This window comes from Lissotriton helveticus, chromosome 1_1 (genome assembly GCF_964261635.1).
Source record: "Lissotriton helveticus chromosome 1_1, aLisHel1.1, whole genome shotgun sequence".
NCBI lineage: Eukaryota > Metazoa > Chordata > Amphibia > Caudata > Salamandridae > Lissotriton > Lissotriton helveticus.
In genome coordinates, this window is record NC_136057.1 from 285828542 (window position 1) to 285852507 (window position 23966).

The 23966-nt window shown below is 46.4% G+C and overlaps 1 protein-coding gene across 1 annotated transcript in view; it reads left to right on the forward strand.

Annotated features, from left to right (window-relative positions):
- The window catches only part of TMEM178B (transmembrane protein 178B), a 679849-nt gene that overhangs the window by 564126 nt on the left and 91757 nt on the right, over positions 1 to 23966 (forward strand). The gene's annotated exons all lie outside the window — the stretch shown is intronic.

Below are 23966 nucleotides of genomic sequence, written 5' to 3' on the forward strand. Positions count from 1 at the left end.
TGGCGGGCCTGGATCCCGGGGGTGGTTCACTGTGGGCGCCATTTTGGGTAGGGATGGTACTGTAGCTTCGGGCGCCATCTTGGAGCGTCCTCGCGCTCGCGCTAGAATTGCTGAGCCTACTTAAGGCGGACTCAGTTTCGAGGCGGTCTTGACAGACGCCTATCCTATCGCGCACTTGCTGCTGCTGGCGCTGATATTGCGCTTCGTTTTTAATTACCCTGATTTTGTGATTTTATTTTATTTTACTTTGTTGCACTTTTCCCCTGTTTTTAGCAGGGTCTTGCCCCCTCCTCACTCCGCATATAATTGGCTCCCTCACTGCCGTTTTGGCGGGCCTGGATCCCGGGGGTGGTTCACTGTGGGCGCCATTTTGGGTAGGGATGGTACTGTAGCTTCGGGCGCCATCTTGGAGCGTCCTCGCGCTCGCGCTAGAATTGCTGAGCCTACTTAAGGCGGACTCAGTTTCGAGGCGGTCTTGACAGACGCCTATCCTATCGCGCACTTGCTGCTGCTGGCGCTGATATTGCGCTTCGTTTTTAATTACCCTGATTTTGTGATTTTATTTTATTTTACTTTGTTGCACTTTTCCCCTGTTTTTAGCAGGGTCTTGCCCCCTCCTCACTCCGCATATAATTGGCTCCCTCACTGCCGTTTTGGCGGGCCTGGATCCCGGGGGTGGTTCACTGTGGGCGCCATTTTGGGTAGGGATGGTACTGTAGCTTCGGGCGCCATCTTGGAGCGTCCTCGCGCTCGCGCTAGAATTGCTGAGCCTACTTAAGGCGGACTCAGTTTCGAGGCGGTCTTGACAGACGCCTATCCTATCGCGCACTTGCTGCTGCTGGCGCTGATATTGCGCTTCGTTTTTAATTACCCTGATTTTGTGATTTTATTTTATTTTACTTTGTTGCACTTTTCCCCTGTTTTTAGCAGGGTCTTGCCCCCTCCTCACTCCGCATATAATTGGCTCCCTCACTGCCGTTTTGGCGGGCCTGGATCCCGGGGGTGGTTCACTGTGGGCGCCATTTTGGGTAGGGATGGTACTGTAGCTTCGGGCGCCATCTTGGAGCGTCCTCGCGCTCGCGCTAGAATTGCTGAGCCTACTTAAGGCGGACTCAGTTTCGAGGCGGTCTTGACAGACGCCTATCCTATCGCGCACTTGCTGCTGCTGGCGCTGATATTGCGCTTCGTTTTTAATTACCCTGATTTTGTGATTTTATTTTATTTTACTTTGTTGCACTTTTCCCCTGTTTTTAGCAGGGTCTTGCCCCCTCCTCACTCCGCATATAATTGGCTCCCTCACTGCCGTTTTGGCGGGCCTGGATCCCGGGGGTGGTTCACTGTGGGCGCCATTTTGGGTAGGGATGGTACTGTAGCTTCGGGCGCCATCTTGGAGCGTCCTCGCGCTCGCGCTAGAATTGCTGAGCCTACTTAAGGCGGACTCAGTTTCGAGGCGGTCTTGACAGACGCCTATCCTATCGCGCACTTGCTGCTGCTGGCGCTGATATTGCGCTTCGTTTTTAATTACCCTGATTTTGTGATTTTATTTTATTTTACTTTGTTGCACTTTTCCCCTGTTTTTAGCAGGGTCTTGCCCCCTCCTCACTCCGCATATAATTGGCTCCCTCACTGCCGTTTTGGCGGGCCTGGATCCCGGGGGTGGTTCACTGTGGGCGCCATTTTGGGTAGGGATGGTACTGTAGCTTCGGGCGCCATCTTGGAGCGTCCTCGCGCTCGCGCTAGAATTGCTGAGCCTACTTAAAGCTCCCTTCTCCCGCGCAGCGGGACGCGCAGGTGAGGACGCCGTCGCTTGCCGGAGTCGTGCCAGAGTCCTGCCCGTCTGCGCTCGTCCGCGTCGAGGCAGCGCGAGGCGGGGCAGGCTCTGTATATTATTTTAGCGGTGCATCGCCGTTCCTGGCAGGTATGTGGTCTTATACTCGGACTGAGCTGCTACCCATAGGGGATTCGTTCAAAGGATGTCTATGTAAGCCTGTGGACCCTTTGGTTGGCCCATATAGCTGTGCTTGTAAAGGCTGGTCTCTTAAGAGCCCTACTAAAATTCGCTCCTTGGAAGATGCCGCCCTTGTTACACGAACACGTGTTGCATCGCGAGATCTTCGTATCTGGTGCCTTAATGTCAGATCACTTGTAAAGCACCACCTATCCATTTATGATCTGATAGAGAAAGAGGATCCCAATGTCTTTTTAATGACAGAAACCTGGCTCCAGGATTCTGACTCTGCCATATTGAACCTGGCCATCCCCCAGAACTATACCATCTTCACTTCCAATAGGACTACAAGAGGTGGTGGCATCGCTATGGCAGTCAAATCCTGTTTTCCGGCTGATTGGAAGCCGTCGGGATTACCCGCATGTGAAAGTGCTATTTTCAAAGTCGCCTTTTCCCATCAATTTACTTTCAGTGGGCTGCTTGTCTACCGCCCCCCCGGCAATGACTCTGTCTTCAGGTCCGCACTGGCCGATATGGTCAGTCCCATAGCGCTTGGTTGTGCTAACTTTAACATCGTGGGGGACCTTAACATCCATTTCGACAATGGGTCATCCACCGCAGTGAGTTCACTGCTGGCGGATTTAGAAGCTCTCCAACTTACTCAGCTTGTCACCCTCCCAACCCACTCCGGAGGCCACATTCTTGACCCCTTTTTTTCCACACTTGACGGGCTAAGGTTGTTAGATCCTAGGCTGATGGGGTGGACTGATCATCTGCTAGTAGAAGCCTTTTGTCCGGTCCATGATAAGCCTTTTATATCTATGGACAGGCCTATCCTTAAAAGGTGTTGGCACAAGCTCACGTTGGAAGAGTTTTACGGTATACTGGAGCGGAAACCTTTGAGCACTTTCACTAATGTGGAACAAGGTTACCAACAGTTCTGCGTTTGGATTACCGATGCCCTGGACTCTCTTATACCTCTACGGTGGTCGAAAGGCCGGACAAAAACACCTAGTCCTTGGTATAATGAGTCTCTCGCAGAATTGAAAAAATCGTGCCGAAAAACAGAGAGGGAATGGAGACGCTCCTATGACCCTGCTCTGAAAACTCGGTATTTTACTGAGCTGAAGCTCTACCATAGAGCCATCTGTAGAGCACGAGCCGCATTTTACGCTCACGAATTTGCCACCAGCCCCAACCCATCAAAACTGATTTTTAAGGTACTGAAGGACCTTATGAAAAATAGATCCTCATCAGAGGTGATTTGCACAGATTCTCACTGTGATAAATTGGCCTCCTTTTTTGTGGAGAAAGTGGAAAAAATCTACCATGGGTTCGACACACTCCACCAGGATCGAGAGGCTATTGTCCCTGATATGACGGACTTGGAGCCCCTGGCTTTTTTACCTGAATTGTCGATTGAGGCCTTTGACAAGCTCAGCCTCAGGGTCAAATCAGGTTCCCCTGCGGATCCGTTAAAGCCAGCCTTTATTAATACACTTTCCCCACTTTGCCGTGACCCTATATTGAATCTTATCAATATGTCACTGTCTGGTGGTACGGTACCCACGGCATGGAAACAGGCAGTGGTCACTCCCATACTAAAGAAAGCCAACTCCGACCCCCGGTTGCCAGAAAATTATCGACCCATCTCCCTGCTGCCTTGGATCGCTAAAGTAACAGAAGCCCATGTCAATTCTGTTCTGTCTGAGCATCTGGTTCGTAACCAGATTTTGGATCCCAGTCAGAACGGCTTCCGGTCGGGACACAGTACCGAGACGGCATTACTCTACATCACGGAACATCTTCGCCAGGTATTGGACTCAGGTCATACTGCAGCGCTTATATTATTAGATCTAAGCGCTGCCTTCGATACTGTGTCCCACCACATACTGATCCAACGCTTACAGGAGGCAGGAGTGACGGATGTCGCTCTCCAGTGGTTCCGGTCTTTTCTGGCGGATCGCTCCTTTAAAGTGGCTATACCACCGGGCCAATCCGCCACTTTTCCTTTGGAGCTGGGGGTACCACAGGGATCTTCGTTGAGCCCTACAATGTTCAACCTCTATGTGAAACCGTTGGCTGGTGTCGTCAAACAGTGGGGTCTTACGATGGCCTCATATGCGGACGACACACAGCTAGCGGTGACACTTAGTGGAGACCCTGAGGTGGAGGCCCCCAGATTCCGTGCGGGTCTTCTGGCAGTTGCAAGCTGGCTTCGCACCAACTGCCTTCAGTTGAATGCCACCAAAACGGAGGTGTTGGTGCTAGGGAAGCACGCTAAGCTATGGGGTGACCAGTGGTGGCCATCAGAGTTAGGTGTCACTCCTATTCCAGCTGCTGGAGTGAGAAACCTAGGAATCTGGTTGGACTCTGCGCTCACCTTCAGGGACCATACCAAGAAGGTAGCTGCCACATGCTATGGAATTCTGCGGGGTACTAGGCCGGTTTTAAAATACTTCGATCCCCCTACCAGACAGCTTGTGGTCCAGGCCTCTATACTATCTCGGCTGGACTACGGCAGCTCACTGTTGTTAGGGGTGAATCAAGCGGAGGCTTCTAGGCTCCAAAGAGTACAAAATGCCGCGGCACGAGCCATTGTGGGCCTTCCCAGACACTGTTCAGTGTCTGGCACCATCACGGCCTTACATTGGCTCCCGGTCAGACAGCGAATTAAGTTCAAGGCGCTCTGTCTGGCCTTTAAAATTCTGAAATCTTCTTCGCCGCCGGCACTTGCCAATCTACTCACGCCCTATGTGCCTGCGAGATCCTTGAGATCGGAGGGGCTTCATCTGGCTGTTTGTCCACGCTTTAAGCTGAGCAGAATGGGCGGCCGTTCCTTTAGGGTGCTAGCGGCAGGCCTATGGAATTCTCTCCCGGTATACGTCCGTGCTCTTGAAGACCTGTACGCCTTTAGGCAGGCGATTAAAACTTTTCTGTTTCCTGTGTCTGGTTAATTTCTTTCTTCTACTGCGTGTTATGTTATAGTGTCTGTCAAAGCGCCAGGACGCCCCTTTGCTGGGGCAGCTGTGCGCTATAAAAAATTTAATAACATAATAACATAATAACAATTAGCTGCCATGCACCGACGCAGGCACCCTTGCACCATGGTGCATGGATGACTGTGTCACAGGGGTGACTGTTTATGTGCAGGAAGGTGCGCCTTCCTGCACATAAACAATCACAAGAGGTGATTTCCTCGTTCTATGTGTGCTGCAGAATCCAACACGCATAGAAAGAGTTAAAAAACAAGGAGAAATAAATACAATTCTTCTTCTTGCATCTCCCTATGCCTCCCCTAGGGAGGCATTGCATTCAGACGCATTTCCAAGTTCATGATTTCTTGTAAATCTGGAAATGTGTCAGGTTCAATGGGTGTTGCATGGGAACACCGACAGCAACGCCCATGGAACACCCCTTTCACGCAAGTGCTACATTTAAAGAGGCCGGATTTACGAGGACTGGCAAAGTCATGCAGGTTGGCTTTTCGTGTCCTTGTAAATATGAGGCAGAAAAATGCGCCACTGGTGCGTCACAAAAAGTGATACACCGGTGGCGCAAGGGGCTTGTAAATAAACCCCTATGTCTTTATTTGACAAGACTGTTAGCAAAAGTAAGTGCTGATGATTCAGCACAGGTTGTTTTCAAGTATGAGAATCTCTTCTTGCCTCACATGGCCTATATTCCTTATTCTGTGCTGTGCCTTGCACCCTTCCCTCAATTTCCGTGAGATTTAGGTATGAATCCCCCACACTGGTGGGTGCACAAGAGACAGGCATGTGCAAACAACCCCTGATGTTGTCCAGAGTTATACTCTCTCTCCATGGGACTATGGTGCAAATTTCAGATGATAACCAATGAATGCATTCCTCTCAAATCACTCAAGTACGGAACCCTTTCATTAAACCTTGTTCAGCGCTCTTCTGACTTTTGCCTCTTTTCCTAGTAAGAACTATGTTCACATGCTTTATTCTTGGCTCCTAATTGTCATGCACTGCCTGAGTATTCCTGAGAAATTACTCAAGTACACAGAACCCCTGCTTAAAATCTGGCAAAGTAAGATTGTTCCCATTGTCCACTGCTAAACAAGCCACCGTTTGTGCCCTGCTTACGAATATTATCCTGTGTCCACTGTTGAAGAGGCCACATTTTGTGTCTTATTTAGGATTGTTTCCCTGTGACTACTTCTGTTGAGCCCTCCTTTTGTATCCCGTGGGGGGACAGCCTTTACAACGCGGGCATTACCACGCGCTGCCATTACTACGCTGCTTTTACAACGCAAGTCGTTTCAACGACTTGCGCTGGAGGGCGCTGTTGGACAAGGAATAGTATAATGTTCTATTCCAACACCTTCCCTACTGTAACGTGGGCTGGAGTTGGAATAGAAAATTAAACTATTCCACTATCCAGCGCTTACAGCGCAAGTTGTTGTAACGACTTGCGTTGTAAAAACAGCATTGTAATGGCACGCGTGGTAATAGCCCGCGTTGTACTGTCATACAACCTATCTGGTTTAGGAACGATGCCTTTATCCATTGCAAACCAGTCCACAGTTTGTGTTCTACTGGGAATTGTATTTTAGTGTCCGCTACTTACTAGGCCACATTTAATGTTCTACTTAGGACATTTGCCTTGGATCTTCTTCTGAACTGGCCATATTTTGTGTCCTGCTTAGTTAGGACTATTGTTGAGTGGTGGGTGCTGACCAGCTCTGAACGTTTTGGGTCCTGTTTGGGATTATTTGCAGGTGGCCGCTACTGAACAGGCTACATTCTGTGTCATGCTTAAGATTGTTGACTAATGTCCCCTACTGAGAAGGCTAAATGTCGTGTCCTGCATAGGATCGTTGCCTGATAGCCACTGCTGAGCAGGCTATACATTGCGTCATGCTTAGGATTGCTGCCTGGTGCCCACTGCTGAACAGGCCACCCGTTGTGTCATGCTTAGGATTGTTGCTTGGTGCCCACTGCTGAGCAGGCCACGCCTTGTGTCGTGCTTAGGATTGTTGCTTGGAGCCCACTGCTGAGCAGGCCACACCTTGTGTCATGCTTAGGATTGCTGCCTGGTGCCCACTGCTGAACAGGCCACCCGTTGTGTCATGCTTAGGATTGTTGCCCACTGCTGAGCAGGCCACACGTTCTTTCCTGCTTAAGATTGTTGCCGGGTGCCCACTGCTGAGCAGGCCACGCCTTGTGTCATGCTTAGGATTGTTGCCTGGTGCCCACTGCTGAGCAGGCCACGCCTTGTGTCGTGCTTAGGATTGTTGCTTGGTGCCCACTGCTGAGCAGGCCACGCCTTGTGTCATGCTTAGGATTGTTGCCTGGTGCCCACTGCTGAGCAGGCCACGCATTGTGTCCTGCTTAGGATTGTTGCCTGGTGTCCCCTGCTGAGCGGGCCACGTGTTGTGTCGTGCTTAGGAATGTTTGCCCTATGTCCACTGCTGAGCAGGCGACGTGTTGTGTCCAGCATAGGATTGTTGCCTGGTGTCCGCTGCCAAGCAGGCCACACGCTGTGTCGTGCTTAGGATTGTTGCCCTGTGTCTGCTGCTGAGCAGGCCATGACTTGTGTCATGCTTAGGATTGTTGCCTGGTGTCCGCTGCTGAGCAGGTCACGCCTTGTGCCATGCTTAGGATTGTTGCCTGGTACCCACTGCTGAGCAGGTCACGCGTTGTTTCCTGCTTAGGATTGTTGCCCACTGCTGAGCAGACCACGCGTTGTGTCATGCTCATGATTGTTGCCTGGTGCCCGCTGCTGAGCAGGCCACATGTTCTGTTGTAATTAGTTGTCTGGTGTCCACTGCTGAGCAGGCTACGTGTTGTGTCATGCTTATGATTGTTGCATGGTGCCTGCTGCTGAGAAGGCCACGCCTTGTGTCATGCTTAAGATTGTTGCCTGGTGCCCATGCTGAGCCAGGCCACACCTTGTGTCCTGCTAAGGATTGTTGCCCGGTGCCCACTGCTGAATACGCCACGCATTGTGCCCACTGCGGAGCAGCCCACATTGTATTTCCTGCATAGGATTATTTCCTTGTGTCCTTATTTAGTGTTCTAATGAAATATGCCATTTATTTTGCTAAATATATCGATCTGAACCATGAATATTGCACTGGATGCGCAATGTTACTAGGGTGACAGTTCCATCACCTACACATACTGTTTCAACCGGAGAGCCAGCTTTGTTGCCTGAGAAGAGTGGGGGGTGCTGTCCTTAAGTTGATGCATAGGTCCAATTTCTAAGGGGGTGAGTATATAAAGAATGAGAATGTCTTCAACAACAGCAAACATAAACTCTCCACCCTCTGGTACAACAGTCCCTTAGTGGTGCTGCCTGCCATAGAAACTCAGCAGAAAGGCGGTGGCAGAAAAACAGCCCGCCTCCTCCTCGACATCCTTCACGCACTGTCTGTCGAAACAATACTAAGAAAAACATCATTACAGTCAAGGCAAGCTACCACCTACAAGAAATCCGAAATGCCAATAACCAATCAAGAAAAGTGTTCCACCTCGTCCAACACGCCACCCCCACACCTCCCACGCCACCACCTTCGCTCTCCTCTGTCACATGAAGCAATATATATGCTGTCTTTTTCGAGGAGAGTGTCATAAAACTCCCAGAATGGATCCAAAGCGCTAACGCCACCAATCCCACAATCCTTTTCACCTCCATGGTGTCTGGCAGCTACCCCACCTTTGAGAGCAGCCAAATAAGAACACTCATCAAAAGGCACTGACAAATCTGTCACCAACCTCCCTGAGAGGAGCTTCACTCCTACGAGAGCATGGGAGCCTACTACAACAAACACATCCCGTAGACAACACCCACAGCATGGGAGCCTACTACAACAAACACATCCCGCAGACAACACCCACATCACCAAGGGCTCTGTCTCTGTGCCCTGCACCGCCCAGATAGAGCTACATTCCAAACCACCAGTCTTCCTCCCTAGTTAAAGAATGTTCTCATTGTGGGCGCTGTTTGTTACAACAGGTCACCACATTCTAAGCACCCCAAAACACCACCAAATACATGCCACTTGTCAATGAGAATACCACATTTGCAAAGCAAACACAAGGAGATGATGGATGGAGCACTGAAATCTTTCAGACACTCACCCCAGTCATAGATCTGGGGTGAATCAATCATGGTTCTTTAGCTCACTTCCCCACCTCAGTTCAGACCCAGCTATAGCCTGGACCTTGACCCTGTGCCTCATGGGAACAGTTCAGCCCAAACTACCAAGCCAGGTCTTCCCTGGATGGAAACAAGTATCCTGAGACCGATTTCAGGGTAACAACCCTTTTCAGCCAGGCTAGCTTGAATCTAGTGGCAAAGTGAGCAAGGGACCCATGTCTGGGCATACCCTGCCAACTTAGGGTGAAGAAAGCAAACACAAGGAGATGATGGACGGAGCGCTGAAACCTTTCAGACACTCACCCCCAGTCACAGATCTGGGTTGAATCCATCATAGTTCTTTAGCTCACTTTGCCACCCCTGTACAGACACAGCTATATGTAAATCAGTCTGGTCGCTGTGCCTCATGGGAACTGAGCGAAGTGAGCTAAAGAAGGATGATGGATTCAACCCAGATCTGTGACTGGGGGTGAGTGCCTGAAAAGTTTCAGCGCTCCGTCCAACAGCATACTCTATGCTTTGTAAGCCCAAAACTGAAAAAGTGTTGCCCCTAACTCATACGTGAAAATAATTTTTATTTTTTTCTGTGAAGTTTTGTCAAGTTCCTCATTTTAACAATTTTTATAGTTTCTCCAGTTTTCTTGTGTGCGCACAGTTTACTCACGGAGGGCAATATGTATCATCATACCGTTTAGCGATTCCTAAATAGCGATTTTTAAGGAATCGCTATTTAGAAATCGCAAAACGGTATGTATGTAGGAAATCGCTTATTTTTAGCGATTCCTACACATTCCTAAATTGCGATTAGCAAATTGCTAATCGCAATTTTCCCATTCATTTCTATGGGCCAGGAGGCCCATAGGAATGAAGGGGATATTTGCGATTAGCAATTTGCTAATCGCAAATTGCGATTATTTTCAAGGGGGCAGGGGTGTCACAAGAACACCCTGCTGCACCCCTGAAAATGACATGTGTGGGCATATGGCGCACATACATGCCCTAAGGGCATGTATGAGCGTCATATGGCACCTTTGGAATTTAAATAAATTGCTTATTTAAAAGAATTCGCAATTTACCACCAACTTGAAGTTGGTGGTAATCTGCGAATACTTCTGGGCATATTTGCATGAATATTTCCTTGATACATTGCATTTAAGGAATCGCAGATTTTGCGATTCCTTAAGTGCAATCGCAAAATAAGGAATGGCAAAATGTGCGATTCCTTATTTTGCTGGGAAAATGTTTCATACATACCATTTAGCTAATTAGCATTCGCAAAGGCCGAACGGCCTTTGCGAATGCTAATTAGCTTGATACATATGGCCTATTTTGACGCTAACGCTACAAAGTCGAGCAAGACACAACTCGCAGAGTGCAACTGATGTTGCTTTCATGCCTCCATCATAAACCTACACTGAAAAATGTATGCATAATTTGTCTTTATATGTTTGCGTTTTGCAGAGCTTTCCTAGGAATGTTACAGATAAGAACAGATAAAGGGGTATTAAAGTTTGGCGGGTGTGGTAGGACATGCATCCTATTTTGGATATACAGGCATGTTTACACTCTAAATAGAGCAGATGGGGCACTCCCTAAGTATTTATGCAAAGGAGATCTCTAACAGAACCCTTTTGTTAGCTTTAAACATGGATATAAGAAACAGAAATTGTAAAAAAAAAACAACAACAAAAACAGGATACTACGGATATCACACAGCGAAAATATCTGGCAACATTTTCCACAGACCGTGGCAAAGTTTGCAAAAAAGACCTTTGTGTGTTTTCGCTCCCATGTTACAGGACAGAAGTCAGCTGCTGTCGACTGCCTCTCTGTCCTGTCCCTTTGTGTTTTCTGGCTGTTGCAGGTGAGGGGGGTGGGGAGGGGGGGGGGGGGCTAGAAAACATGTTCTCATCGGTGCTGCCAGCTTTCCAGGAATAATCCTTGCTTTCTTGGAACAGTGCTGCACCCCGCATCATAACGAGCTAAAGCCCCAGAATACTTCATTGACACTCATGCAGTGGAGGAAAAAGCAGGACAATGACATAGGCGTCAGTAGATCTATTTTCTAAATTATTTTGTGCATGTACCTACAGTTAATTGAATTCCAGGCATTCCCTGTCCCTTTCTGATGCTTCAGTGAACTTCCTCAGTGCTTGAAATGATAGGCAGAGAGAGAAACTTCATGGTGAAAGGGCGAGATTTTGATCGATATCTTATATCTATTGATCCAAACCTCGATCTGGTCGACTGAACCTTTATTGCCTGTCTTGGAGGAAAACAGTATACTCATCTGCAAGTTAGTTCACCCAAGAAAGGACTCTACTCTCAAAGATCACGGACAACTTCTAGGTTTCAAAAGTTTATTGTAAAGATATAATGAGCTGCAAATACAGGCATCTCAGAATGAGATTCACGAGATACACAGGTCCAATTACATACATGTGCTCTCGGAAAGCCCTCAGACGAGCAACAGAAATCACTAACACAAGTTCTAAGAACAATAAAGCTATCAGCATAGACGCATATCGCTCCTTCATTTAGGTTGGAGGAAACAAACACAGGTTAGGCGTCCCTACCCTGTTCTAGATGGTATCCCTACTTAACCAAATCCCAACCTAACAAAGATGTCAGCAATGAATGACCCCCAAGGGAAGTCACCCACTCTAAGTCTCTTGGTGAAAACCTATAGTTCTCCAGTCATGACCCCTCACTGCCTACCCATCCGCTCTCTAAAGGGTCCTCAGGTCTCTGCTCTAACTCCACCCAGGGGTGCTGTCCCTAATACAAAACAGTCAACAACATTTGAGACGCCCCTTGCGAAACGCCTCTCACGTGGTGCAACTTCAGGCTTTTTCCATGATGCTTTGTATTGGGCCTCAGACGTTAGAGTTGACCTTGCTTCTCAGATTCTTCTCCGGCCCGCTGATACCCCTTAAACATTCCAGAACCCTCCTCCATGTCTGGGCCGTCTACTTGAACAGACCTCTATTCATTCATTTATAATTGGATCCCCCCTTTCCTGTTGCAGACAGATATCTGCCGCCAAGAACCCAACTCTCATAGACTTCTTAAAAGGCTTGCAACATTTCTCAACCCAGACATGTACGTATAAATCAATGCTAAAACATTTCAGGCCTACAATAATTCCCATAACGATTATAATATTCAACTTCTTCATTTAATTAAAGCATGTTAATACTCTTATTCTATTTATAAGTACACATTTCTATAAATCATGGCCTATTAATGCAAGGACCAAAAACGTTAAAACAATCTTTGTCGTGAAAAGAACCACCTTTCCTTTTAGCTCCAGCTCTGGCCCTGAGGCCTACCACTTTCTGCGTTTAACCACAGTCCATCTTACACGTTAACAGCTACACGACATAGAATAAGAATAATCACGTCTACTAAAATCATATATTATCACACATTTCGGTATCAGTTCCACTTCTACTTAAATCCCTACATTAGCCATACATTTAGGATATATTCGCAAATACTATTAGCACTCATGGCATTTCTCTTCATGAATTATGCTCTCTATAGGTAAGTGTGATGTACTCATACATGTAAATCAGTTTGCGCTCTCTCAGTTCCCCCCTTCGATGACCTCTCGGGGTCATCACTAACATTTAAACTGAAGTTATGGGTAGCATTCTCTGCGCTTCCAGAGCTCTCAGGCTCCTGTACTGATTATCCTGTATGGCAGCCAATCTCTGCAGCTGCTCTCTTTGGGCCCTTTCTGACCTTCTTGCTCTGTACCATTTGAATACCCTCACCAATCCCCACAATATTATCCCACAGATCAATATTATGATGATAGGCTTTAGGATATACCAAATAAAGCTTTTTTCTAAGGTGGAAAACCACCCTCCAACTGTACTCATTCCGTGGCCCACCTTTTCCCAGACATTTTCTCTACTCAAGTCTTCGATCTCCTTGTGTATATTAGTTATGTTCTTAATAACCTTCTCAAGGGGCTTCGAAAGGTCTGGAATGTAAGTGCAACATTCCTGGACCTTCAAAGCCTTACAGACTCCGCCCTCTTTTGCTAATAAGACATCTAATGCAAGCCGATTTTGAAGAACCATAGCCCTTATCGATTGCATCTCTCCTTCTACCAGCATTAAGGACTGAGCAGTGCTGGCAGACAACCTGTCGACAACTGTTGCCAGTCGTCTAATTTTAACATCATTAAGGATTATTCCCAAAAGAGGGAACATAGCTCCAAAGACATCTCCAACCATTTCGGCATCACCTACATCTCTCCTTCCCCTCGATGATGTCTGACCCTCAATGATCACTAAGTCTTGTGCATGATATATTTTGGGGAAGACAATTGCCAAGTAACATGATCCATACCAGTTGTCAGGTAGTCTCACGTAAGCATTTCTTCCACATACAAAATACACATTTGGAATCACTTGCATTCCCTTCAGGAAATCCTTAGTGTAGTACTCTAAATTAAAAGCATGTTCACAGTCAACTTCACCCACGTATACATTTTCATAATACGTTTTGGCTCGGTGAAGACATAACTTTCCTCTCTGCGCTTTATCTAAAGCTATTGGACCACTACTACCCTTTCTCTTATGTGACTTCTCTTCCTCGGTCCAATCTAATTTCCCTTGTCCTGATTTTTTCAAAATCTTTTGTCTCCTGTAACGATCATCCACCTGCCCTATGAACTTTTTCTCGACTTCTGACACCTTGCATGTCAGATTATTTCTACGGGCATGTGAAGTATCTAAGGTAATCCAAGGAATGAAGAATTTGGCCAATCTGTCTTCACTCTTCCAGTAATCCCATTTGTTCATCTGCTTATAATTTGGGACTTCTGGCAACACTGAATCATAATTTGAGAAATAGTATTCAAAACTATCTCTCTCATAAAATATACTAAGCAATAAGCTACATGTAATGCCATATGTCAGAGGGAGGTGATGATAGCGAATTCCTTCATCTACAGACGCAGGCAACTGCATGCAGACGTAGCAATCCTTAACCTCCATGGCATCCACGTATTCATACAAAAGTTTAGCATAAGCATTTGACCTAAAGTCTCCTTGGGACTCGTCCACATGTAACCTGCGGGCTTCTGCAGCCAATAACGCTTTCTCTTGAGTGTTTTCCCTTTTCTCACCAGCAACCATAGGTGTAAGCGTTACTACAGAACTCACATCAGTTACCTTTACCTCTTCTTCATGTCCCTTTACATAAGAAATTGTTACCACTAAAGCTATTAATATTATCACTCCTACTATTAGTGTACCTATTATACATTTAGCTCTGCGGTTCGGGGTGCCGGCCTCCATTTCGTCAGACAATCTAGCTTTCCCTTTCTCTTTGCAAAAAGTTCTTTTTCTCTCGTTCCTTTACAGTCTTTTTTCAATCCTTTTTGTCTTTAGAATCCACACAGCTGGAGGCTGACAGCCTTTTTCGCAAAAGTCCTTTAACAGTTCAAAAAGACAACCCTAGCCCTTCTCCATCAACTCAAGGGATTCCCTAAAATTCTCTGCTTCCTGGGCGCTAGGTAATCTTCTTTTTTCTGCTTGCTTTATTTACAAAATCCTTTAACAGTCAACTATCAGATTTGTGGTTGCAGCTTCAATAGCATAGTTCAATATTTCCAAGCGAAGAGTGTGCTCTTCATGTGCTGTTATCGTTGTACCAAAGTCGGGGAATTGCAATTCTGTAAGAAACATGTGTTTTAACTTGCTGAGGCGGGGAGGTCTGGGGAGCACGAATGTTAGTGACCCTTCTTGTTCGACACCGGGTACCAACAGTCGTATTTCCACGGTGATAATGGGCTCAGAACTGGACACCACCACCGCTCGGATCCTCCCTGTCTCCGGTTTCACAGACATTTGTCGCCAGATATGTCCACTCAGGTGTGGAGTATCTTCTGTTAGGCACACGCACTCTTCTTGACCTTCTTCGGTCCGGTGCTTCAGCGCCCTGAGCACCTTCTTCTGGGTCTGAGTCTTCTGATATCGGAGGAAGGGTTGCTTCTGGAGTTGACCTCAGGCTAGAACTTCTTCTTTGCGGCCAATTTGCTTCTCCACGTGCCCTTCTACTCCTTCTCCTTCTGGTCTGTTCTCGCTCTCTTTCAGACCTGTCAGGGTCAGACTCGTACTCCCAGCTACTTTCTCCTTCTGTAGCGTCTTCAGTTTCGCTGTTGTACTGACCGTCCTCAGCTTGGTCAGACTCGTTCCCTGCTTCCGCGGGCACCTCTACAGCTTGACTAGCCCCCTCTATGGCTTCTTGGTCCTCAGCTGGACGTCCATCTGAGAGAGGAGCTGTTTCCAGAGGTGCTGGAACCCTTTTCGTATGCGACGCGTGGATCCAGTTGGGCAGGCCTCCCACCTTTACAGCTGTACTTGTGATCAGGATGACCTGGTAGGGCCCACGCCAACGAACATCCAAGCAGCTTCTTCTCACATGTTTCTTCACCAGGACCCAGTCCCCAGGATACAGGTCATGGCACGGGCCCTGGCACGCTGGAACCTCTGCAGCCTGCACCGATCGTTTCACCCTTTCTTGTCTTCTGTTCATATTCCTTTCATGCGCTGCCCTAATCCATGCTTCAAGAGCTTCAAACTGGGTTGGTCTAGGCAAGGGTCTCTTTGAGGTCATGACTGATTTCAATCGATGTAACACCTCTAATCTGAACGTCCCGTACTTCGGGAACGTCAGTTCCTCATTTCCTTCAGTAATCTTACTCCACTCTGATATCCAAAGGATCGTATGCAACCCAACATTTACTGCCATATAACGAGCTGGCGTACCCTCCGGCGGGGCTTCTTCCCCTTCATACGATCCTCCCTTCTCTTTCTTAAACAGCGCTTTCAACCATTTAAAACACTTCATAATTATGCGCACAAAATCCAGCCTCGCTACTCTGTTTACTTCCTGATGACAATCCACCAATCCTGTCGCGGCTTTTTTTGCTTGGCCTATCACAGCGCGGTTTTTCTCCTGTCGGCCAATCACGTCGCGACCCTGTGTGACGTGTTCGCTAGCTGGCCTATCACAGCGCGGTCTTTCTCCGGTCAGCCAATCACTGCGCGACACCACCTGACGTCTCTTTTCTCCGCTTCGCAGCAGCACCCCTCCTTTCTCAACTCGTCTCCCGGTTATGCATGCGTCCCATTCATACACCGAAAAATGACTACTTCCGACCAAGCGGTCACTTCTCTCGACTGTACGTCCACAGTCTATCTGTAATTGTCAACACAACTGACGAGATGTCTATCGTCTCTTTGATAGGTTGCTTACACACACAGTAACTTCCGACCAGCGTCCGTTACTCACGCACTCACTCTTACGTTCCCCCTATCTCGGTCTCTCGGGTGGTCAATGGTACCTCATGACCCCCTTCACACTAGTTGACAATTACTCTGGGTGTCCGATACACCCGAACCACTTAAGCTCTCCTTGAACTTAAGATTTCCACCGGTTGCGCGCGCTCACAACCTGTTCCACAGTCACTCTACAGACATTCAACTCCGCCAGACATTACAACATAGATACAATACAAAAACACCGCAATCTAACACGCATAACCCTTTATACTCACTCTCGACCGATACTGCTGCTTTTTCTGTCTCACGTCATCCGGATCTTCATCTGCGGGCTGTTCTTCCGATCATCGATTTCTAGGGGCCTTGGGGTAAGCTAACCTGGCCTAGGTCACCGTCCTCAAGAAGGCAACCATCCTCTATAGCTACCAACTGAAAGGGCGAGATTTTGATCGATATCTTATATCTATTGATCCAAACCTCGATCTGGTCGACTGAACCTTTATTGCCTGTCTTGGAGGAAAACAGTATACTCATCTGCAAGTTAGTTCACCCAAGAAAGGACTCTACTCTCAAAGATCACGGACAACTTCTAGGTTTCAAAAGTTTATTGTAAAGATATAATGAGCTGCAAATACAGGCATCTCAGAATGAGATTCACGAGATACACAGGTCCAATTACATACATGTGCTCTCGGAAAGCCCTCAGACGAGCAACAGAAATCACTAACACAAGTTCTAAGAACAATAAAGCTATCAGCATAGACGCATATCGCTCCTTCATTTAGGTTGGAGGAAACAAACACAGGTTAGGCGTCCCTACCCTGTTCTAGATGGTATCCCTACTTAACCAAATCCCAACCTAACAAAGATGTCAGCAATGAATGACCCCCAAGGGAAGTCACCCACTCTAAGTCTCTTGGTGAAAACCTATAGTTCTCCAGTCATGACCCCTCACTGCCTACCCATCCGCTCTCTAAAGGGTCCTCAGGTCTCTGCTCTAACTCCACCCAGGGGTGCTGTCCCTAATACAAAACAGTCAACAACATTTGAGACGCCCCTTGCGAAACGCCTCTCACGTGGTGCAACTTCAGGCTTTTTCCATGATGCTTTGTATTGGGCCTCAGACGTTAGAGTTGACCTTGCTTCTCAGATTCTTCTCCGGCCCGCTGATACCCCTTAAACATTCCAGAACCCTCCTCCATGTCTGGGCCGTCTACTTGAACAGACCTCTATTCATTCATTTATAATTGGATCCCCCCTTTCCTGTTGCAGACAGATATCTGCCGCCAAGAACCCAACTCTCATAGACTTCTTAAAAGGCTTGCAACATTTCTCAACCCAGACATGTACGTATAAATCAATGCTAAAACATTTCAGGCCTACAATAATTCCCATAACGATTATAATATTCAACTTCTTCATTTAATTAAAGCATGTTAATACTCTTATTCTATTTATAAGTACACATTTCTATAAATCATGGCCTATTAATGCAAGGACCAAAAACGTTAAAACAATCTTTGTCGTGAAAAGAACCACCTTTCCTTTTAGCTCCAGCTCTGGCCCTGAGGCCTACCACTTTCTGCGTTTAACCACAGTCCATCTTACACGTTAACAGCTACACGACATAGAATAAGAATAATCACGTCTACTAAAATCATATAATATCACACATTTCGGTATCAGTTCCACTTCTACTTAAATCCCTACATTAGCCATACATTTAGGATATATTCGCAAATACTATTAGCACTCATGGCATTTCTCTTCATGAATTATGCTCTCTATAGGTAAGTGTGATGTACTCATACATGTAAATCAGTTTGCGCTCTCTCAATGGTGCGGAGAGAAAAAATGCACATCATTTCCAAAAACTGCAGGTAAATTCACGATTTGCTCCTGTTTAAAAATGTGCACTTTTCACCCCAAAAAATCTGTGCTACGGATTTGGACTATCTGCAGTCAACCGTCTGCAGCTGCCTTGCATTTTGCCATCAGTTAGAAGTGCGGTATTACAATCAGAGCTTAATTGGAGCAGGTGGCTGTCGGTTGCCCCCCCCCACGGAATTTTTTTGGGGGGACCAGCACTTATTTCCCCGCATCAGATTATTTGTAAAGGGCAAGAGAGAGAAAAACCACATAGGCACATTTACAAGCTCCTATCGCCACAGGAACGTCACTTTTTATGACTTTTTTGTGGCGGTAAACCCTTCCCCATATTTGCGAGGCGGCGTTAAGCCACGTAACGTCAATAAGGCCCCCTTTCACGTTACACTTAGCGTGAAAGGGGCGTGCATTTAATAAACAATCATCAAAAAAATGACGATTTGCAACTTCTATGTGTGCTACCAAGGATGCACACATAGAAGTTACAATTCGCCATTCTGGATTGCTTACGTGAAGGAAGGGACACCTTCCTGCACATAAACAATCATTCTCCCAAACGCAGACGCCCTTGCACTATGGTGCAAGAGTGCCTGCATTGGCGGGTAGCTAGATATAGTGCCAGGGATAAGGGAAACGCAGGGGGGCCCGCATTCTTGTGAATACGGCGCATTCCTGCATGTTCAGAATGGCGAAGCGTGGCGTTAGCAATGTTTGTTTAACGCCACACTTCGCCATTCCCTTGTGAATATGCCCCACAGATCGGAAAGTCAGGGAAGAGAAAGACAGCAAAATCAGTATAAAGGGAACATGCATTGGTAATGCATCGATTTCGCCTATGTAATGAATAAAGAGCTGTTTTCATCAATCATCATCTGGGAGAAGGAAAGAGCTCCCTGACAAATAACACAGGAGTGGAGAAGATGTGGTGCAGCAGCCAGAGCTGCTGACTCGATAGCTTGGGGATCCCAGTTTGAGTCTCGGCGGAGCCACGCAACAACCTATGATTCTATGCAAATCATTTAATCTCTCCATGTTAAAAATTATTATAAAAATATGCGGCAATAGTGAAAGGCAGAACATTGTGAAAATATAGGGGCATATTATCAAGGGGGTTTATCTCCGCTTTTTTGGCTTTAAAAGCCAAGAAAGCGGAGATAAAATTATCTCCTTATTACCTAGCTGTCGCTAACACCAGTTAGCGACAGCTAGTAGGAGATAGCGACCATCTTGGGCCCCACTTTGCATGTCAGTGATATTTATCACTAATGATATGCAAAGTGGGCGTGCCAAGATGTTAGCGACTGGAAACAGTCGCTAACATCGCTATCTCCTATTACCAACTTTTGGAGATATTCGCGCTAAGCGCGAATATCTCCAAAAGCTAACACCTGCCCTGAGCAGTTCTTAGCCATGTTATCCAATGGGAGGTGGATAACATGGCTAAGAGCATTAGCTCGGTAATGCATGAATATCGCTGACTTTTCAGCGATATTCATGCATTGCGGCCGTTTTTTATCGCATTTGCGATAAACCTTGGTAATACCAAGGTTTATTTGCGATAAAAATCGGCGCAGCTCACCGGTAAATTTTTGTCTCTAACCAAGCAATAGCGATAATTATCGCTATTGCTTCGTAATATGCCCCATAGTTCCACCAAAGCGGATGTTAGCAGTATTTCGGTGGCGGGAAACTGATAAGAGAAGCAGACGAGGAACAAGCATTGGTAAATACCGGAAAATATGCTACAGACAATAGAAATGGAGGAAGGGTAAGTAGCGTGCACAGGAACCAATGAGAAGCTACGAAAAAGTGGAGGCCCTTCTAAGTTTATATTAAAAACAACAGATTTCTGAAGGACAGCGCAAGCGCTGTGAAGGTGCAACCTAAAAAGCAGGAACTGGCAGCAGTGAGACAAAAGGGCAGGGAGCGTCTGGAAGTGGATTAACCCCTTGGCTGCGGGGCACATTCCCCTGCTGTGCTGGGGGTAGGGGGTGCGCGCACAGCGCCCCGGTGCTCATGATGAACTCAGCTCGTCATGAGCCACAGTTCTCGTGTGCTCATGACAAGCTGAGCTCGTCACGAACACACCCGTTTAATGGAACGCTCAGAACAGCAGGGGAATTATACCCGCGTGTGAGCGTTCCAATGGTCATGACGAGTCATGAGCATGGGAGGGGTTAAATACTACCAGCCATGTAGTATGTTGTAAAGAGCTTTCAGCCCGCAATCAAATATATCTGGCATGTGCTAAGTTGTTAGTGGAATCTTACAGCTGTGAGATTCCGCTGCATTGTGTAAGTGCGGAAGTTCCTTGAGGGACAGTTGACCACTGGCCAGCAAGAGGTCAATCTGCTCCTGGCTGTTGTCCTGAAATAAATCTTTTGCCTTTTTAAATCTGCGTTGTCCACCAATAGCGTGACCAGATGTACGGATTTCCCCGGACAGTCCTGGTTTTTGGTGGACTGTCCCGGTGTCCCAATAATTTTCTCCAGTTTAACTACATGTCCCAGTTTTTGGGACAAAGGTCAGGCAATTGAGCAAAGCAGAATTGAAATGCATGCTATCCTTTCACAGGTGCCACTGAAGACTGAAAAAAAGTGATTTATCTCTTTCTGTTGACAACGCAGGAGGAGGTCGGATGCATGCTCCCATCAGAAGGGAGACAGGGTTGGAAGGAGGGCAGGGGGATCAGTGTGGAAGTCCTGCCATAGCTAATATGAAATGTAATCGTGTAAATGTGTTTGTGCCTGTGTGCACTCATTTACACACACAAACATATATATATATATATATGCATAAAACTCCACAGACGCCACTTCCTGATCCGACCAGGACCGGCGAGGCAAAGCAGGAGACGGACCACGTATTTCACAGGCTCTTACTTTATTGCAGCTGGTAAAAACAGGGGGGCAATATATATATATATATATTAACACACATTTACAAGGCTACACAAAAAACGGGACAGATCATATATTAAAGTACGAGTAAAGGCTTTAGTACTGGGTGAGCGGAGAAGGTCTCCTCTGGTGGGTAGGGATAAACGCACTTTCAAGATATGCACCTTCAGTTCTACTATGATTTATAATAGCAAAGGAATGAGCCTGGTGTGCAAGGAATGATGCAACATCTGGGAAAGCTTGCTTCTGAGCTTCTCTGTTTCTTTCAAGTTTACTTCTAGTCGAGTGATGTCGGCTTCTGGTATGTAATGGCTCAGTGGGGTGTTAGCTTTTTATAGCTGGATAGAGTGGTGTTTGGAAATGCCTTTTATGGGATGCAAAAAATCTTGAAGGTGATGCAGCTCCTGAGGGGTAGCCAGCTAGGACCTGTTACATTGGAATACACAGAGTTGCTTTGTTTCAGCCATTTATTGAGGCATCCTGTTGCATGAAGGATGCTTTCAAGGCAATGGTGAACAAAGCAAGACATGTCACATGTGTGGGAACCAGGGCTCCAATGGTGTTTTCAAAGCCAGCCACAGGGAGGCATAGCTTAACTTTCCCCACAAAAGGGCTGGCTGTGGTTTATTGTTGAAGCCAACGTTTGCTGAGAGGTCAGAGTCAAGTGAATGTATGTTGTGCTCAGCTGTGATGTGAATCCTTCAAGGTTTATATCTGAGATCCACGCTTTGATCTGAGCTTGTTTGGTGTCATTGGCAGTGAGGTTGATTTGTTTCGTGTCTGGCATCAGTTTTAGGTAACAGCATGTCCATGCTTTCATCATGGAAGGGCAATCTTTGGATTTGCTGATATCTTTCAAGGTAGTATTGGCCGTCATTGGAAAACTGATGGTTTGATGCAGAATTTGATTGTCACTGTTGAGAAAGACGATGGATCATTATGGGACACTAGTTACTGTTTAGATCTCGAAGAGCCCATCTACGCAACTTAAGAGCGAGCAGAGATCTAGATCTGGAACAAATCAAAGACAGTGTAAATGAGAGATAGCGCCAGTGAGTATCTGTGAACATGTTAAAGATGGCTTGATGGTCCACATTGGTGAACGTAGTCAATCAGTCAAGTAGGCCAGGGAGGTAGCGATTCTCTCTTGTCTGCAATGAGGTGTGGCATCCATCATTGTATTGCATTCGTTTGAAAACTAAAGCACTGTATGCAGCAATTAGTCATATAGGTACTTTATGTTAATATTCTCTTGCAGCTGGATGGAAACAGCTTTTCTATAATGTTTTGGATGAATGGATGGTGGGTTCATACTTGGGTAGTTTGTTATGAATTGCTTGAGAATGTCTATGAAGATATCTCGTATGGTGCGCTTTCGTGGTGAGGGCTTCCACAATCAGTGAGTAAAGGTTATCTTCATAGGTGGTTGTTTCATGCACATGTGGATGATTGTGAAATCTATAGTTTAGTATCTTAAAGTCCAACTCAGTATGTTGTGGGTTGAGAAGGCTGCTGTACTGATGATACATTTGGCACTCTTGATGTACTATTTGACTGTGTCAATATTTCCATCAAGAATGTGTTAACATCATGGCAACTGTCTGTTGGTTGCGGAGTTGGTGGTCCATCGAAAGTTATTAGTGCAGTGTTTGATGGCTTTGAAAAGAGGTTGCTTCTAATGAAAGCTAGCATAATGGTAGAAGTGTAGTAGGCAGGTTTGGCGGAGGAGATGACATTTCTATGCATTAATTTTAGTTTTTAGTTATGCTAGATAGCCCTAGGATTGAGTTTCATGCCAAGTTTCTTGTTTTCAGATGGAGCATTTGCTGTCTGGGAGAATTGTGGCTTGTGCCAGAAGTCGTATGGTCTTGTTTTTATGGCCCATAATTTCAGTGGAGCATATATGTTACCAGCAGCTTTGAAGGTATTACAGAGAGAATAAAGAAGTACCTTTATATTATCTATAGGTTACGTGGAATGGAAGCTGGTGGATATGTCTTGTTTGGATGAGTATAAAGGAGCAAGACAGATGTTTGATTTGGTTTGCTGGTGCTGGGTATCGCGTGTGTGGTAGTCGAAAAATAGAATGGCATAGTTGTATGGTTCTTGTAGATTGTAACACTTTGCATCTTTATGGATGAATGTGAGCCCTGATTCATGGTTGACATTGTAGTCAATATGTTGACTGCAGTAACCTTCTGACACTAGGGTGTCTAAGATGTGTGATGAGGTGAGGTCAGCCATGCTTTGTGGATGATGAGTGAAGAAAGGCTGTGAAAAGTGAAGCTGTCCGGTATATCAGCTGAGTAAGTGAATGTTGGTGAGAATAAAGTGTCATGTTAGTTATATACATGGTGTACTGAGGGATGTGGAGGACTGTGCTAGGCATTGGTATTGCTTGTGTGTTTTATATTTCTGGTGTGTGTTACGGCCACTTTGCTGCCGCTGATCTAGACTTATCTGGCCAACGGGTCTGCTTGCGCGTCTCTCTTCACGGATGTTGTTGGTTCCCTCGTGAGAACCAAGATCCTCTTTGGTGCACTACAATGCAAAACCATCGCAAACAATAGCTTCATCAGCTTTTGGGCACATAAAGGCGTTTTGCACTGAATGTGGACATGAGTCCAACAGTAAGCAGTATCGCCAGGAATAGCACAAAACCTCTGATAATCTGTGCCAAGTGGGTCTAATGGGGTGGGAACAGAACAAACACTGCTAGGGATCCAGGCAAATCTAAAGTACCGCAAATTAGTGCAACCGAGCTTTGCTTAATACTCTAGTACCAAATAAAGCAGG